An 18,795-nucleotide genomic window follows, 5' to 3' on the forward strand; every position below is an offset into this window, starting at 1 on the left:
AGGGAGTACCAGTTGGAGTTGAAAAGGCTCAGTCTAGAGGTGGAACAGAGAAAACTGACCCTTGAGGGGGAACAGAGAAAGCTGACCCTTGAGGTGGAACAGAGAAAGCTGGCCCTTGAGGAAAGGAAGATAAACATGGCTCATGAGCTCAGTTTAAAAGAGATTGATCAGAGGAGTCAGTCCAGTAGGGATGGTGGCAGCAATTCTACAGTGCAGCCTGAGAGAAGGGTACACATCCCAAAAGACCTTGTGAGGGATTATAAGAGGGAGGATGATATCTACTTGTGGTTCAAGGGTTATGAGTCAGCTCTCCACATGAACCTGGTCCCTGAAGCTCATTGGGGGGCAGCCTTGTGGATGCATTTTGAGGCAGAGGGGAGGGACACACTGACGGCCTTAGGGGATGCTCAGAGTCTCACCTACCCTGCCATGAAGGAGGCCTTACTTACCAGGTATGGTCTCACCCCTGAGCAGTACAAAGAGAAGTTTAGATCCTACAAGAGAAAGGAATCCCAAACATGGTTGGAATGTGTTGATTCTTGTTGCAGGTCACTGGATGGTTGGGTGAAGGGCAGTAAGGTAAACACGTATGAGGGGCTTTACAATTTAATTGCTTGGGAGCACTTGTACAGTTTATGTTTTCCAGAGCTGCGCCAGCACCTCATTGACAGCAAGCTGACTGACCCCAGGAAGCTTGCACAGGAAGCGGACCGCTGGGAGAGCACCAGGGTCCAAAAGAGGTATGGGGGAGACCACGCCAAGGGTGGGCAGGGTCCCTCTCAGAAGAAAGGGGGGGGTAAGGGCAAACAGGATGAGTTCTCTAAAGGGCCCCAAACTGATTCCCAGGGTAAGGATTCCCAACCCCCCAGTGAAAAGAGGCCATGGTTCTCCAAAGGGAAGCCAATGGCAGGTGGTCCCCTACGTAAGTGCTATTCATGTGACCAGGTGGGTCATGTGAGGGGGGACCCCAAATGCCCCAAAAGTACACCGGCACCCACTGGTGCACCGTCCCAGGGTTTGGCCAGTGTAGCGCTTGGGGAGGAGTTGGTTTCAGGTGGGTGGGAACCAGCAGAAATGACCCTTGTCTCACTAGGGGACAGTGAGATGGTCCAGAGAAACCTAGTGCCTGATAACACTAAGAAGTACAGGCAATGGGTGACCATCAATGGACAGAGGGTGGAGGCTCTGAGAGACACAGGAGCCAGTGTGACTACAGTGAGGAGTCACCTGGTGTCTGAAGAGCAGATTGATCCCCGGGTACTTCACCAAGTAGTTGCAGTAGACAACTCTGAGCGCCTCTGCAGAGTGGCGCAGGTTCCCTTTGAATGGGGGGGGGTCTCAGGTTCCTGGAAAGTAGCTGTGAGTCCAACCATGCCTGTTGATTGTTTGCTAGGCAACGACCTGGAGGATTCCCCTTGGAAGGAGGTGGAACACAGGTCTCACTTGGAGATGTTGGGTCTGCCTGGGTGGGTATGCGTATCCACCCGGTCTATGGCAGCCAATCAGGGTAGTCAAGAGCCCCTGGAGCCTGAAACAGTGGCCCAGGGGACCGCCAAGAAGAGGAGAGGCAGGAGGCGCGGGAAACCCGCCCCAGAAGTTCCCACGGTCCGGGAGGAGGCAGAGCCTGAGGGTGATGCCCCGGAACCTACAGGGGAACAGGTGGCTGAACTGGGGGAGGTCCCTGAGCTGTCGCAGTGGCAGCAGGAAGGGGGACCCACCAGGGAAGTATTCTGCACAGCGCAGAAGGAATGCCCTACTCTTGAGGGACTGCGGCAGCAGGCTGCAGCCCAGGCGGCTGGCGGGGCGCCAGGTACTCACCTGATTTATTGGGAGGATGGCCTCCTGTATAGTGAGCCTAAGGTTCCTGAGCCGGGGTCAGCTCGTATGCTGGTGGTACCCCAGGGCTTCAGGACCTTCCTACTGGGTTTGGCTCATGATGTGCCTTTGGCAGGACATCTAGGGCAGGACAAGACCTATAAGAGGCTTGGCTCCCACTTTTACTGGCCCTTGATGAACAAGCAGTCAGCTGCTTATTGTAGATCTTGTCAGACTTGTCAGGCAAGTGGCAAGAGTGGGGGGAAATGCAAAGCTCCCCTCCAACCTTTACCGGTAGTCAGTACTCCCTTTGAAAGGGTAGGAATTGACATTGTGGGGCCTCTGGATCCCAAGACAGCCCTGGGCAACAGGTTCATCCTGGTCTTGGTGGACCATGCCACACGGTACCCAGAGGCTATTCCTCTAAGGACGGTCACCGCCCCCGTGGTGGGACGTGCCTTGATGGGGGTTTTTACCCGCATGGGGTTCCCCAAGGAGGTAGTATCTGATAGGGGTACAAACTTCATATCCACTTATATGAAGTCTCTGTGGAAGGTGTGTGGGGTAACCTACAAGTTCACCACCCCTTACCACCCCCAAAGTAATGGTCTGGTTGAGAGATTCAACCGCACCTTGAAAGGCATGATTCAGGGCCTGTCAGAGCCCTTGAGGCGTAAGTGGGACGTCCTCTTGCCATGCCTTCTGTTCGCTTACAGGGAGGTGCCTCAAAAGGGACTTGGCTTTAGCCCCTTTGAGCTCATCTATGGCCACCCTGTGAGGGGACCGCTCAGTCTGGTGAAGGAGGCTTTGGAGAAAGCTCCTAGTAAACCACCCCAGGATGTATTTAGCTACATGCTGGCACTAAGAAACCAGACTGCCCGCTTCAGGCGTCTCGCTCAGGAGAACCTGGAAGCAAGCCAGGAGGACATGAAACGGTGGTACGACCAGAATGCCACTCTGGTTGAGTTTCAGCCTGGACAAAAAGTGTGGGTCATGGCACCAGTAGAGCCTAGGGCTCTCCAAGATAAGTGGACTGGGCCTTTTGAGGTGGTGGAAAGAAAGAGCGAGGTCACCTATCTGGTAGACTTGCAATCCCCCAGGAACCCCTTGAGGGTCCTACATGTCAACCGCCTCAAACCCCACTTTGAGCGAACTGAGCTATCCATGCTCCTAGCGACAGATGACGGGGTGGAGGAAGAGAGTGAGCCTCTTCCTGACCTCCTGTCTGCAGGAGAGAAAGATGGGTCTGTGGAGGGAGTGATCCTCTCCCCCTCCCTGACTGAGGAACAGCAGAGGGACTGTCGCCACGTGCTGGGACAGTTCGCCTCACTGTTTTCCCTGATCCCAGGAGTCACACACCTGTGCACACATGATGTGGACACTGGGGACAGTACACCTGTTAAACATAAGGTTTACAGGGTGACTGACAGGGTGAGGGCGTGCATTAAGGAGGAAGTCTCCAAAATGTTAGCCCTAAGGGTTATTGAGCACTCCAGCAGTCCTTGGGCCAGCCCAGTGGTCTTGGTCCCAAAGGCTACTGCTCCTGGTGCCACTCCAGAACTTAGGTTCTGTGTGGGCTACCGGAGTCTCAATGCGGTCAGCAAGACTGACGCACACCCCATCCCCCGAGCTGATGAGCTCATTGATCGGTTAGGAGCTGCCAAGTACCTCAGTACGTTTGATTTAACATCTGGGTACTGGCAGATTGCCTTAACTGAAGGGGCAAAGGAGAGGTCAGCATTTTCTACCCCCGATGGGCACTTCCACTTCAATGTGATGCCCTTTGGGATGAAGAATGCCCCTGCCACCTTTCAGAGGGTGGTCAACCAGGTGTTGGCAGGACTGGATGAGTTCAGTGCCGCCTACCTGGATGACATTGCTGTGTTTAGTTCCACATGGGAGGAACACCTGCAACACCTCTGGAGAGTGTTAGAGGCCCTGCAGAAGGCAGGCCTCACTATTAAGGCGAGCAAGTGCCAAATAGGGCAGGGTTCTGTTGTGTACTTAGGACACCAGGTGGGGAGTGGCCAGGTGGCACCCCTCCAGCCTAAGATTGACACGATTCTGGCTTGGGAGCCTCCCAAGACCCAGACTGAAGTGAGAGCCTTTTTAGGTCTCACAGGATACTATCGGAGGTTCGTTAAGGGATATGGTACCATTGTTACCCCCTTAACTGAGTTGACTTCTAAGAAGCAACCCAAGAAAGTGATCTGGACAGAGGCTTGCCAGAACGCTTTTGATGCCCTGAAGGCTGCCATGTGCACAGCACCGGTGCTGAAGGCACCTGACTACTCCACGGAGTTTGTTGTACAGACAGACGCCTCAGAGCATGGTATTGGAGCAGTACTCTCACAGCTGAATGAAGAGGGCCTAGATCAACCCGTAGCCTTCATTAGCAGGAGGTTACTACCCAGGGAACGTAGGTGGAGTGCCATAGAACGTGAAGCGTTTGCTGTGGTCTGGGCACTGAAGAAGCTAAGACCCTACTTGTTTGGGACTCACTTCCGAGTTCAGACCGACCACAGACCCCTCAGATGGTTAATGCAGATGAGGGGTGAGAACCCAAAACTGTTGAGGTGGTCCATTTCCCTACAGGGGATGGACTTTACGGTGGAACATCGACCCGGTACAGAACACGCCAATGCTGATGGTCTGTCCAGGTTCTTCCGCCTTAGTGATGAGAACTCCCATGAGGTTGGGTAGTTGCTCCCCACTTTTAGCTGGGGGGGACACGTGTTAGACTTTTCATCCTTGGCGTGGTCTCCCTTAACTTTTTGCCTCTGTTCCCCAGGTTGTTGATGTGTGCTGGACTCTGATTTTGCTGTTTTTGTTACTCTGGGCACTTTACCACTGCTAACCAGTGCTAAAGTGCAAGTGCTCCTGTTTAAATTGTATGTAAGTGGTTTATCCATGATTGGCATATTTGAATTACTAGTAAGTCCCTAGTAAGGTGCACTAGAGGTGCCAGGGCCTGTAAATCAAATGCTACTAGTGGGCCTGCAGCACTGGTTGTGCCACCCACATAAGTAGCTCTGTAATCATGTCTCAGACCTGCCACTGCAGTGTCTGTATGTGTATTTTTACACTGTAAATTCGACTTGGCAAGTGTACCCACTTGCCAGGCCTAAACCTTCCCTTTCCTTACATGTAAGGCACCCCTAAGGTATGCCCTAGGTAGCCCCAAGGGCAGGGTGCAGTGTATGGATAAGGTAGGACATATAGTAATGTGGTTTATATGTCCTGACAGTGAAATACTGCCAATTTCGTTTTCACTGTTGCAAGGTCTGTCTCTCTCTCATAGGATAATATGGGGGCTACCTTTAAATATGATTAAAGTGTAGATTCCCCTAGAGAGTAGATGGACAGGTGGAGTTTGGGATCCCTGAACTCACAATTTAAAAATGCATCTTTTAGTAAAGTTGATTTTGAGATTGTGCGTTTGAAAATGCCACTTTTAGAAAGTGAGCATTTTCTTGCTTAAACCATTCTGTGACTCTGCCTTGTTTGTGGATTCCCTGTCTGGGTCAGTTGACAGTTGGGTTGTTTTTCACCTCACACCAGACAGTGACACAAAGGGAGCTGGGGTGTGATCTGCATTCCTGATTAGCCATCTCTGCTAGGAGGGAGGGGTGGAGTGGTCACTCTCATCTGAAAGGACTGTGCCTGCCTCTGACAATGCTGTCTCCAGCCCCCTGGTGTGTGTCTGAGGCCTTGCCTGGGCAAGGCAGGATTTCACAAGAAGGTGTGAGTCCCCTTTGAAGGAAGGTGACTTCAAAGACTAAAATGAGTATAAGAAGGGCACCCAAACTTACAAACTTTAGAAACACTTCTGGAATCAAGGGGAACCTCTGCCTGGAGAAGAGCTGATCGCTGAGGAACAAGTGCTGCCCTGCCTGTGACTGTGCTTTGTGGAGCTTTCCTGCAGTGCTGCTTCTGCCTGAGTAAGAGGGCAAAGACTGGACTTTGTGTGCCTTCCATCTTGAAGAAGAAATCTCCAAGGGCTTGATGTAGAGCTTGCCTCCTGTTATTGAAGTCTCAGGGATAGCAAAGACTTCTTCCTGCCAGCACCTGGAGTCTCTGGAGAGACCCCTACTCTGCTCTGTGGTGCCCTTCCAGTTCCTGGGACCCTGAAAGGAGAGGCTGGCAGCCTAAGGACAAAAATACACGCACCGCGCACCGTGCGGAGAAAAGATCGACGCGAATCCGATCGCGGCTGAGAAAACGACGCGACGCCGGCTCCGCAGCTGAGAAACGACGCCGCTGGAGACGCGACCGGAGAATCGATGCCCGGAGCAGGAGAAACGACGCGCAGCATCGCTGACGAAGGCTGAGAGATCGCAACCAGCGCCGCGGGACTTCGGACCGTCGCGTGGCTGGCTTTTTCGACGCGCCTCGCCGAGCCGAGCTGTTTTCAACGCATATACCCGTGCAGGGTTATTTTCGACGCACACCGCCCGTGCGGGGTTATTTTTGCCGCAAACCAGGTACATTTACACGCTAGCAGCGCTAGTGTGTTGTTACAACTACCTAAAGACTCTTTTTATTTTAAACCTTAAAAGAAATCATAACTTGACTTGTGTATGTTGGATTTTTGTCGTTTTGGTCTTGTTTTGTCTAGATAAATATTTCCTATTTTTCTAAACTGGTGTTGTGTCATTTTGTAGTGTTTTCATTGAGTTGCTGTGTGTGTTGGTACAAATACTTTACGCCCAGCACTCTGAGGTTAAGCCTACTGCTCTGCCAAGCTACCAAGGGGGTAAGCAGGGGTTAGCTGAGGGTGATTCTCTTTTATCCTAACTAGAGTGAGGGTCCTTGCTTGAACAGGGGGTAACCTGACTGTCAACCAAAGACCCCATTTCTAACACCTACCCTTTCCCCTGTAACGTTGCTGATCCTAGCTATAGCATCACTATCCAGAATCTGTTCACCTGAGTTATGTTCCTCTTATCCCCACGCATCTAATAATCAGCTCTTGGTCTCCCTCCACCTCTCACGAGACATAGTCTGAGGCAGTGTCTCCATCTTGGAGAGACAATGCCTTGCACTTGTGTTGTTCTACTGGCGCTGCCGGCTTGAGCTTTGGTCAGCAGTGGCAAAAGAAGGACTAATGGAAAGTGAACGTATACTGGAGCAACAGAGTGTATGGATTTATGAGAGCTTGATTAAATGAGAAAAAAAGAGTTTAGTTGAGAGAAAAAATGCAACCTGGCCCGTACAGAGATTGAACCCACGACCTTGGCGTTATTAGCACCACGCTCTAACCAACTGAGCTAACCAGCCATGAGTACTAAAGATATCCTTTTTCCATGTAATGCAGATAGATAGAAGAGGTGGTCTCACTATCGCAATTCCTTCATACTTTTCTCCTTCCGCCCCCTGTCTGGATTACAATAGCAAGAGCTGTGGAGTGCTGCACGCCAGCCTCAGTGCCTCTTCTTTCACTCAATCTCACTGTGTGCTGTGATATCTTTGTAACATCGCTTGTTGCCGGAAAAAAAGGAAAGGAGGGATAGTATTTTTATTCTTTTACAACAAAACCCAAAATGCATCGGCTTGCTTGGTCATAAAGTTTACAAGGCCAGCTGCTTTTGAGATATTATAATTATAGTGGTTATTCGGCGTTGGAGGTAAGAGAGTTTTTTTTAGGTCTGGCCGTTCCTTCTGCTTCAAATTACTTGAGCTCATGTCAACAAAGTAACAACAAAACATAGCCAACGGTTCGTTGCTCAAGCCTTCACTACTGCGCCTTCCCATGTCTCTCCTGCCGACCACAGTGCAGGAAATCTGAGTTTGCATTTGCGCGAAGAGACGTACAACACAAGAAGGCGCGCTTTTGTGCGCCGGGCACCACCCGGCCTGTGCATTCCTCACTGTCGTGAGATCAGTTTACTCAGCAGAGCATGACGCTGCAATTGGTTAGTAGGGCAGGCCTGACCAGAATAGTATATTTGGGGTCATGTATTTGATTGCATTTTTAAAACAGTAACAGAACTTAACTGCAATGTTTAAATAGGTCTAGACATATTTAAACAGTGTCAATTTAATAGAAGAATTGTGGACAATTCAGAGGGGAGGCACCAATGTTTTTTTTTCCCATTGGGTGGATGCAGCATTAAAGAGTTTGAAGACCACTGGTCTAAGTGGACACTAATATACCTGGATGCTCCTGAATCCTCGCAACAGATGCCAGCAAACCTGGCTGGAGAGCTACTGTGTTGGACTGATCCTGTCGATTCAAGTGGTCTTTCCTAGAGAGTCGGAGATCATGGAAATAGATGGAGTTGATGGTAATCTACAGGGCTTTGAAGTTTTCCCATCATCATCTGTCTCAAAAAAATGTGCTAGTAAAGACAGAGAATAAGGTAGCTGTCTTTTACATTAACCAACAGTGAAGCATGCATTCAAAATCCTTCAATGCAATAGCAGAACAATTGGGTTATTGGGCAGAAATCAACCTGTTGCACACGTCGGCAGTACACATCAAGAGCACTGACAATGTGATGGCAGACAGCTGGAGGTTTCCAAATTTGCTGGAGTTGACGTTATCCAGGTCGTTGTTTTGAGAGATATGCCGAGAGTTTGTGAAACCCTTTCTGGATCTCTTTTCAAACAAGGACAATGCTCATCTTTGTCGATTCTGATCCAGGCTTCCGGAACAAGGAGCCTAGGTAGTGGACGTATTGGTGATAAAATGGCTGAGAAGTCTCCTTTATACATTCCCCCACTTTTTATTGATCCAGATGGTTCTCTTCAAGTCTCAGCAGGGGGGAGGGAACTTTATTCTTGTGGGCCCTTATTGCCCAGAGATGTCATGGTTTCCTCTTCTGAACCCCTGGCTCTTCTACCTCCTTGAGTACTGCTCAAGTGTGTCTCTGTCAGAACGTCGTCCCTGACCTTCTTGCTCCAACTCACTCTATCGCTTTGGAGGTTGAGAAGTCTGGACTGCTAGCAAAGGGTCTTTCCTCTTCCTTAGTGGAGTTAATTCAGCACTCCAGCAGGCCTTCTACTTCGAAGTCTTACTCAAAGAACTGGAAGTCTTTTGAGACATGATGTTCTGCTCATGATCTTTTGGCACCTACCTGTAGTTTGTCTGCTATTTTGCATTTTCTTCTGAATGGGTTTCACTTGAATCTCTTTCCACTCTGAAAGCTCATTGCTTTGCGATAAAGGTTTTTAGGGACTTTTCTGTACCTTCGTCGATGATACAATCTTTGGTGTCTAGACTGTTCTGATCTTTTGTCAATTGTAAGACCAGTTGAAAAATCCCTTTTCTCCAACTCAGAATCTTCCTACTCTTTTATAGGCTTTGCAATTTTATCTCTTTGAGGCTCTGGATACTGTAGACATAAAGATTGTTTCCTATAAAGTTATTTTCCTATTTCCTATCACCTTGCTGAGAACAATTGGGGAGCTGGGAGCCTTAAAATGCTGTCCTCTCTTCATTTGATACTTTGGAAGATGGGGTAACTTTAAGGCCTAGCCTTACCTTTGCTGCAAAGGTTAAGTCTATTTTTGATAGATCTTAGGAAATAATTCTTCCTTCTTTCATTCCCTCTCCTTCCTCTCCGGAGGAACATTTGCTGAATACACTTGATGTTTAAAGAGCTCTTTTCATTCATGTCACCAGGCCTCTGCAGTTCAGGAAAACCGACTCCTTGTTTGTGACTTTTGGACAGCCTGGAAAAGACAAGAAGGTGACTTTTATGACTCTGAGTAGGTGGATTAAGTTGTCAATTTTTCTGGCTTTGCAAGGCTTTTTAGAATATCTTCCAGTTCAGGGATGGTCTACGAGAGGAATGGCCTCCTCCTGGGTTGAATTCCAGTGAGTAACAATCTAGGAAATTCCTAGGGTGGCTACTTGGTCCTCAGAGCATACATTTGTCAAGCATTATGGCTTAATAATTTTTCTGTTTTGCATTTGAGTACCAATGTTTTGAACTCTGCATTACCCTTAGTCCATCTTGTCTTTGTCACAAACATTACATCCTGCCCACCTTCCCATCAGTCCTTTGGCAAGGGCTTGGCACCCAGGTTGGGTGCATGGGGCTAGCATTTAAGGATCCTCCTGTTCTTTCTTCCTGTTGGAAGGTGACATCACCTTACTTTGTAATGACTGTCACAAGGACGCAATGGACTAAGGCTAATGAAGATTACCAATAAGTAACCAACGCATCACCACTCTTTCTGAATGTGCGTGGCTCATTCCGCAGGACTAGTTCTTTGTATGATTCCTGGATTTTCAGAAGCCCTTTGATGGCAGCACCCCCACACTGAAAATAGTTTCAGCACCACTGTACAAGGGTCAGTTGTCATGCTCATCTGCGGCGTAAATTTGCATTGAAGTAGTCTAACTCCCCAGGCCTTGTCTTTTGCTCAATTTGCCTTTGTGAGTTTTCTCTCAATCACTGTCGACTTCCTTTAATCTTTCTTTCTTCTTTCACTTCACCTTCGCCTTCAGTGTATCTTTCGGCCCTCTTAAGAGACACACCCCCTTGTAGCCACTTCTATACTTCTGTCACCTAATTATTTTCCTATCCTTTCCCCTGTAACGTTGCTGATCCTAGCTATAGCATCACTATCCAGAATCTGTTCACCTGAGTTATGTTCCTCTTATCCCCACGCATCTAATAATCAGCTCTTGGTCTCCCTCCACCTCTCAAGAGACATAGTCTGAGGCAGTGTCTCCATCTTGGAGAGACAATCCCTTGCACTTGTGTTGTTCTACTGGCGCTGCCGGCTTGAGCTTTGGTCAGCAGTGGCAAAAGAAGGACTAATGGAAAGTGAACGTATACTGGAGCAACAGAGTGTATGGATTTATAAGAGCTTGATTAAATGAGAAAAAGAGAGTTTAGTTGAGAGAAAAAATGCAACCTGGCCCGTACGGGGATCGAACCCACGACCTTGGTGTTATTAGCACCACGCTTTTACCAACTGAGCTAACCGGCCATGAGTCCTAAAGATATCCTTTTTCCATGTAATGCAGATAGATAGAAGAGTTGGTCTCACTATCGCAATTCCTTCATACTTTTCTCCTTCCGCCCCCTGTCTGGATTACAATAACAAGAGCTGTGGAGTGCTGCACGCCAGCCTCAGTGCCTCTTCTTTCACTCAATCTCACTGTGTCCTGTGATATCTTTGTAACATCGCTTGTTGCCGGAAAAAAAGGAAAGGAGGGATAGTATTTTTATTCTTTTACAACAAAACCCAAAATGCATCGGCTTGCTTGGTCATTAAGTTTACAAGGCCAGCTGCTTTTGAGATATTATAATTATAGTGGTTATTCGGCGTTGGAGGTAAGAGAGTTTTTTTTAGGTCTGGCCGTTCCTTCTGCTTCAAATTACTTGAGCTCATGTCAACAAAGTAACAACAAAACATAGCCAACGGTTCGTTGCTCAAGCCTTCCCTACTGCGCCTTCCCATGTCTCTCCTGCCGACCACAGTGCAGGAAATCTGAGTTTGCATTTGCGCGAAGAGACGTACAACACAAGAAGCCGCGCTTTTGTGCGCCGGGCACCACCCGGCCTGTGCATTCCTCACTGTCGTGAGATCAGTTTACTCAGCAGAGCATGACGCTGCAATTGGTTAGTAGGGCAGGCCTGACCAGAATAGTATATTTGGGGTCATGTATTTGATTGCATTTTTAAAACAGTAACAGAACTTAACTGCAATGTTTAAATAGGTCTAGACATATTTAAACAGTGTCAATTTAATAGAAGAATTGTGGACAATTCAGAGGGGAGGCACCAATGTTTTTTTTTCCCATTGGGTGGATGCGGCATTAAAGAGTTTGAAGACCACTGGTCTAAGTGGACACTAATACACCTGGATGCTCCTGAATTCCTCGCAACAGATGCCAGCAAACCTGGCTGGAGAGCTACTGTGTTGGACTGATCCTGTCGATTCAAGTGGTCTTTCCTAGAGAGTCAGAAGTCATGGAAATAGATGGAGTTGATGGTAATCTTCAGGGCTTTGAAGTTTTCCCATCATCATCTGTCTCAAAAAAATGTGCTAGTAAAGACAGAGAATAAGGTAGCTGTCTTTTACATTAACCAACAGTGAAGCATGCATTCAAAATCCCTCAATGCAATAGCAGAACAATTGGGTTATTGGGCAGAGATCAACCTGTTGCACACGTCGGCAGTACACATCAAGGGCACCGACAATGTGATGGCAGACAGCTGGAGGTTTCCAAATTTGCTGGAGTTGACGTTATCCAGGTCGTTGTTTTGAGAGATATGCCGAGAGTTTGTGAAACCCTTTCTGGATCTCTTTTCAAACAAGGACAATGCTCATCTTTGTCGATTCTGATCCAGGCTTCCGGAACAAGGAGCCTAGGTAGTGGACGTATTGGTGATAAAGTGGCTGAGAAGTCTCCTTTATACATTCCCCCACTTTTTATTGATCCAGATGGTTCTCTTCAAGTCTCAGCAGGGGCGAGGGAACTTTATTCTTGTGGGCCCTTATTGGCCAGAGATGTCATGGTTTCCTCTTCTGAACCCCTGGCTCTTCTACCTCCTTGGGTACTGCTCAAGTGTGTCTCTCTCAGAACGTCATCCCTGACCTTCTTGCTCCAACTCACTCTATCGCTTTGGAGGTTGAGAAGTCTGGACTGCTAGCAAAGGGTCTTTCCTCTTCCTTAGTGGAGTTAATTCAGCACTCCAGCAGGCCTTCTACTTCGAAGTCTTACTCAAAGAACTGGAAGTCTTTTGAGACGTGATGTTCTGCTCATGATCTTTTGGCACCTACCTGTAGTTTGTCTGCTATTTTGCATTTTCTTCTGAATGGGTTTCACTTGAATCTCTTTCCACTCTGAAAGCTCATTGCTTTGCGATAAAGGTTTTTAGGGACTTTTCTGTACCTTCGTCGATGTTACAATCTTTGGTGTCTAGACTGTTCTGATCTTTTGTCAATTGTAAGACCAGTTGAAAAATCCCTTTTCTCCAACTCAGAATCTTCCTACTCTTTTATAGGCTTTGCAATTTTATCTCTTTGAGGATCTGGATACTGTAGACATAAACACTGTTTCCTATAAAGTTATTTTCCTATTTCCTATCACCTTGCTGAGAACAATTGGGGAGCTGGGAGCCTTAAAATGCTGTCCTCTCTTCATTTGATACTTTGGAAGATGGGGTAACTTTAAGGCCTAGCCTTACCTTTGCTGCAAAGGTTAAGTCTATTTTTGATAGATCTTAGGAAATAATTCTTCCTTCTTTCATTCCCTCTCCTTCGTCTCCGGAGGAACATTTGCTGAATACACTTGATGTTTAAAGAGCTCTTTTCATTCATGTCACCAGGCCTCTGCAGTTCAGGAAAACCGACTCCTTGTTTGTGACTTTTGGACAGCCTGGAAAAGACAAGAAGGTGACTTTTATGACTCTGAGTAGGTGGATTAAGTTGTCAATTTTTCTGGCTTTGCAAGGCTTTTTAGAATATCTTCCAGTTCAGGGATGGTCTACGAGAGGAATGGCCACCTCCTGGGTTGAATTCCAGTGAGTAACAATCTAGGAAATTCCTAGGGTGGCTACTTGGTCCTCAGAGCATACAGTTGTCAAGCATTATGGCTTAATAATTTTTCTGTTTTGCATTTGAGTACCAATGTTTTGAACTCTGCATTACCCTTAGTCCATCTTGTCTTTGTCACAAACATTACATCCTGCCCACCTTCCCATCAGTCCTTTGGCAAGGGCTTGGCACCCAGGTTGGGTGCATGGGGCTAGCATTTAAGGATCCTCCTGTTCTTTCTTCCTGTTGGAAGGTGACATCACCTTACTTTGTAATGACTGTCACAAGGACGCAATGGACTAAGGCTAATGAAGATTACCAATAAGTAACCAACGCATCACCACTCTTTCTGAATGTGCGTGGCTCATTCCGCAGGACTAATTCTTTGTATGATTCCTGGATTTTCAGAAGCCCTTTGATGGCAGCACCCCCACACTGAAAATTGTTTCAGCACCACTGTACAAGGGTCAGTTGTCATGCTCATCTGCGGCGTAAATTTGCATTGAAGTAGTCTAACTCCCCAGGCCTTGTCTTTTGCTCAATTTGCCTTTGTGAGTTTTCTCTCAATCACTGTCGACTTCCTTTGATCTTTCTTTCTTCTTTCACTTCACCTTCGCCTTCAGTGTATCTTTCGGCCCTCTTAAGAGACACACCCCCTTGTAGCCACTTCTATACTTCTGTCACCTAATTATTTTCCTATCCTTTCCCCTGTAATGTTGCTGATCCTAGCTATAGCATCACTATCCAGAATCTGTTCACCTGAGTTATGTTAGTCTTATCCCCACGCATCTAATAATCAGCTCTTGGTCTCCCTCCACCTCTCACGAGACATAGTCTGAGGCAGTGTCTCCATCTTGGAGAGACAATCCCTTGCACTTGTGTTGTTCTACTGGCGCTGCCGGTTTGAGCTTTGGTCAGCAGTGGCAAAAGAAGGACTAATGGAAAGTGAACGTATACTGGATTAACAGAGTGTATGGATTTATGAGAGCTTGATTAAATGAGAAAAAAAGAGTTTAGTTGAGAGAAAAAATGCAACCTGGCCCGTACAGGGATTGAACCCACGACCTTGTCGTTATTAGCACCACACTTTAACCAACTGAGCTAACCGGCCATGAGTACCAAAGATATCCTTTTTCCAGGTAATGCAGATAGATAGAAGAGTTGGTCTCACTATCGCAATTCCTTCATACTTTTCTCCTTCCGCCCCCTGTCTGGATTACAATAACAAGAGCTGTGGAGTGCTGCACGCCAGCCTCAGTGCCTCTTCTTTCACTCAATCTCACTGTGTGCTGTGATATCTTTGTAAAATCGCTTGTTCCCGGAAAAAAAGGAAAGGAGGGATAGTATTTTTATTCTTTTACAACAAAACCCAAAATGCATCAGCTTGCTTGGTCATTAAGTTTACAAGGCCAGCTGCTTTTGAGATATTATAATTATAGTGGTTATGGGGGGGCGTGGCCAAGATGGCGGCCGGAGCGGACGCTTGAGAAAAGAGCTCCGCTCGCGGCCCTCCTTCTTGCCGAATATCCTGGTCCCTGGTTCCCGGTCGGCCATAAAATGCTGAGGCTACCCCCCCAGTGCCGGGGGCAGCCCTCAAGGACACAGAAGTAGCTGCGGATGGCCCCGTGATCAACTGCTGGATTCGAGGAAGCAAGACGCGCCTGGTGCTGTGGATCGGGAGGTGAGGCGGCCCTCCCGCGGCCGGCGAGACGTGGGCACGGCGGTCGGGTCGCCCCGTTCGGCTTCCCCGTGGGATCGCCGGGGGGGTCGAGGGCTGTTGGGCCTGGACTGCGGTGGGCCCTGGGAGCGGGCCTGCTGGCTGGGGCGCGGCCTGGGGGACGCCGCGGCTTCCGGTTCGGCCGCGCTCCATCGGAGCAACAAGAAACACGGGGGCGCGCGGCAGTGAGCGAGCCCCCCCTGATATGGCTTAGCATCCCTACAGCTCCACGTGGCCCCCCTACCAAGAACTGGTAGCAGCGTCGTGCGGTGACGCTGCGGCGAGAGCACTGGGCGGTGTTTCCTTGCGGGGTCGGGCCTTGGACGTGTCGGCGCCAGGAACGGGCGTCTGGCTCACCCTGGCACTCCGCCCTTGATCTGTGGAGGCGGCCGGCGGACGCGTGCTCGGGTGGAGTGGGGGCCCCGGCGTGCCTTTGGTGGAGTGTACCGGACCGGCTGAGGGGACCTTCGGCCTCTCCTCCCGTGCAGGGCACTGGGCCAGCGACAACGACCCTCAAGCACCAGCACCCAGCACAGAAGATAAAACAGTGGGAAGCAGAGGCGGAGGAGTGGGAAAGAAAGGAAGAAGGAAAAAATTTACAAAAAATAAAATAAAAATACATAAATAAAAAAGAGAGGAGGAGCCAATAAAATCAGAATAAAGGAAAAAAAGAAATAAAAAAGAGAAAAAAAAAAAAAAAAAAAGAATGAAAAAGCGCTGGCACAGAATAAATTAAACGCACATAAAACAACCACGTTGGGTCACCAAAGTATCAAGCCACAAGCAAATAAGTGAAAAACCCAACGCACCTGTACCAGGCCAGTGGCATTCAGCTCTCTGCCTTGCAACGAGGAGGGCCTCAGTCAACAAATTAACATACTAACTCCTAATATCCCTGAAAATAAGCAACCACGCCTGGACCACTGATAACGCTAAAATCACCCACTTTGACGTGCATGGCTCTGCTTCGCCCCACCAGTACACATAGCTGATTTCATACGGCATAATTCTCCCCGGTCGCATAGTGGTCACAATGGTCAAGCCTAAGCATTCCAAAACAGGGACTTCTGCGGAGGGAGAAACCCCCCCCTCCATGGGCCAACTGGACATGCAAAAGGCAACGCAACTTCAACTGAGCGAGACGCTACGCGCACACTCCCAGCAATTTGATAAAATTATGCAGGCAATTATGGAAACCAAAACTTCGCTAGAAGGGAAAATTGATGCCGCAGTGCTGGAGGTCTCCCTACTCCGAGCTGACCACCGCAAACTGTCTGACAGAGTGCATAATGCTGAACTGTCGCTAGAAACGGTTCACCCGGAAATGAAAGACATGAAAAGCAAATTCAAACAGATGGAAACTGAGTTGGCACAGCTACAACGCCGAGCTGAAGAAGCAGAGGGGCGCTCAAGACGTAACAATATCAGATTCATTGGCATCCCAGAACGATTGGAACTACCCAAAGCCGAGGATTTCTTAGAAAACTGGCTGAAAGAAATAATGAAAACTCAGGATGCCACAAAATCACCAATGATAGAAAGAGCCCACAGAATACCGGGCAGACCCCCTCGGCCTGGAGCGCCACCCCGACCCATGATAGCTAGATTTCTTAACCACAGAGACAGAGATTCTGTTCTTCAACACTTTAGATCTTCCAGTCAAATCAGCTTGGAAAATAATAACATATCTGCATACCCGGACTATACGCTGGAAGTACAACGTAGAAGAGCAACCTTTGTAAAGATCAAACAAATCTTGCGACAAAATAATATAACTTATTCTCTCATGTTCCCAGCCCGCCTGCGTATCACCATAGATGAGAAAACGCTCATATTCCCTACCCCAGAGGATGCATGGACTTGGATTCACGCCAAAGGTTTGATCAGCCCGCCAACGGAAAAGACAACAACTGAGGACTGGATAACACCCAGCTCCAGGAGGAAAAAAAAACAAAGCAAGACCACATTGCGCCCAACGAAATCGCAAATGGAATCAGAGCAAGCTCAAATATTAAGGGAAACTAGCTCCTTCACTCGACCACAATCCAAAACCCGAAGTGACACAGATGCTACAGACAGCGGATCCCCAGGAGGGGAATCAAGTGCATCCTCCTCCTTCCTACTGGCCGGCCCTGACCTTACACCGCGCGTTGCGGATGATCTCTAGACCTCGTGAGGGAATATGAACTGCGCCACAGACATGAGTCCGGCGTTGGGACACGCGACCTCCCGCCCTTATGCGGCCTAGAGCGGTGCTTGGTGGTTTCTTTGGGATGGGATCTGGCCGCTAGCTTCCTTGACTGGGACTAACAGGGTAACCAAAGCGGTTGTACTTACAATTTGGACCGAGCAGGGACAAAATTATCCTGGAGACGGGTCGGTTCCCGCCCGGCTATACCAAAACCACGCTCTCCGACAACCAAGTCACTCCCGAATGGAACTTAACTTCGCAGTTTGCAGTTTAGGCACCAGTTGTGCCATTATGTTTATCTCCGGGCTTTACCCGAAATATCCTTTTGCCTATTATTTCTTTTGCTCTCATTTTTATTATTCTCTTTTGATAATGTTGTTTTGTAGGACTGGGGGGGCTGGCGGGCGGGCGCTGGTGGCGGAGGGGAGACGTGGGTGGGCGGCGCGCACTAGACTAACAGCAGTCTCTGGACGCGTCACGGGATCGACCCAACTGTACAAAAAAATAGGTGTGCAACAACCTAACTTAACATGACAAAAAAGGAACCAACATATAATATAATGACGTGGAATGTTAAGGGTATGGCGGGCATAAGAAAGCGCAATAGGATACACGCGCACCTAAAGCGTCACAATATTCATATAGCCATTCTCCAAGAAACGCACATTACCCCTGTAGATATTCCCTGGTTGGAAAGAAAGTGGGGCGGGCAGGTCCACGGGTCGGGAAATTCATCATACGCAAGAGGGGTTTTGATATGGATAGCCCCGGGGGTCCCGTACACTGTGCGGCGCGGCGTTTTTGACATAGAGGGCAGATACATACATTTAACAGGCCACTTAGATGGGGAACCAGTAACACTGAACGGACTGTACGTCCCGAACGTCGGACAAAGTGAATTCCTACACAAAACAATCTCACACTTCTCAAACGACCTATCCTCTACATGTATCTGGGGCGGGGATATGAACTGCGTTCCACATATAGATACGGATAGATCACACCCCCCCATAGCAGCCTCCCAAGCAATCAAAAATTCGCAGATGCTGCGTCAATGGATGGTAGACCACCGTCTCATAGATACCTGGAGGCATATACACCCCCATGATCGCGAATACTCATACTACTCCCCAGTACACCTCCTCCACACTCGCATAGACCTTATCCTCATCTCCCAAGACATCACCCACAAGATCACTAGCGCTGATTACACCGCTAGGGTAATCTCAGATCACTCCCCTCTCATCGCTCATTTCAGATGGGGCAGCCCGCGCGCATGCATCCCAACTTGGCGCCTCCAGACCCGATTGTTACAAGACCCCCCTTTCCGAGATGAATTAGCCATACACATATCCTCTTACTTCATCCAAAACAAGGGGACAACGGGCTCTAGATCAACAGAATGGGACGCACATAAGGCAGTCATACGAGGAACATGCATCTCAGCAACAGTCGGCGCGCGTCAAACACTAGCACGTGAGCTTAGTAACTTAGAAAAGGAAGTACATTCTTTTGAGAAAGACTTCGCCAGGGGCGAGATTACACACACAGAACTAGCTGGAAAGCGCGC

General features: G+C 48.5%; 1 non-coding gene across 1 annotated transcript; it reads right to left on the minus strand.

Moving 5' to 3' along the window:
* Positions 1 to 10,687: 10,687 nt before the first annotated feature.
* Positions 10,688 to 10,761, minus strand: TRNAI-AAU (transfer RNA isoleucine (anticodon AAU)). Its single transcript has one exon. It is a non-coding gene; the product is annotated as a tRNA-Ile (tRNA).
* Positions 10,762 to 18,795: the final 8,034 nt, after the last annotated feature.

The sequence above is a fragment of the Pleurodeles waltl genome, chromosome 12, assembly GCF_031143425.1.
Source record: "Pleurodeles waltl isolate 20211129_DDA chromosome 12, aPleWal1.hap1.20221129, whole genome shotgun sequence".
Classification (NCBI taxonomy): Eukaryota; Metazoa; Chordata; class Amphibia; order Caudata; family Salamandridae; genus Pleurodeles; species Pleurodeles waltl.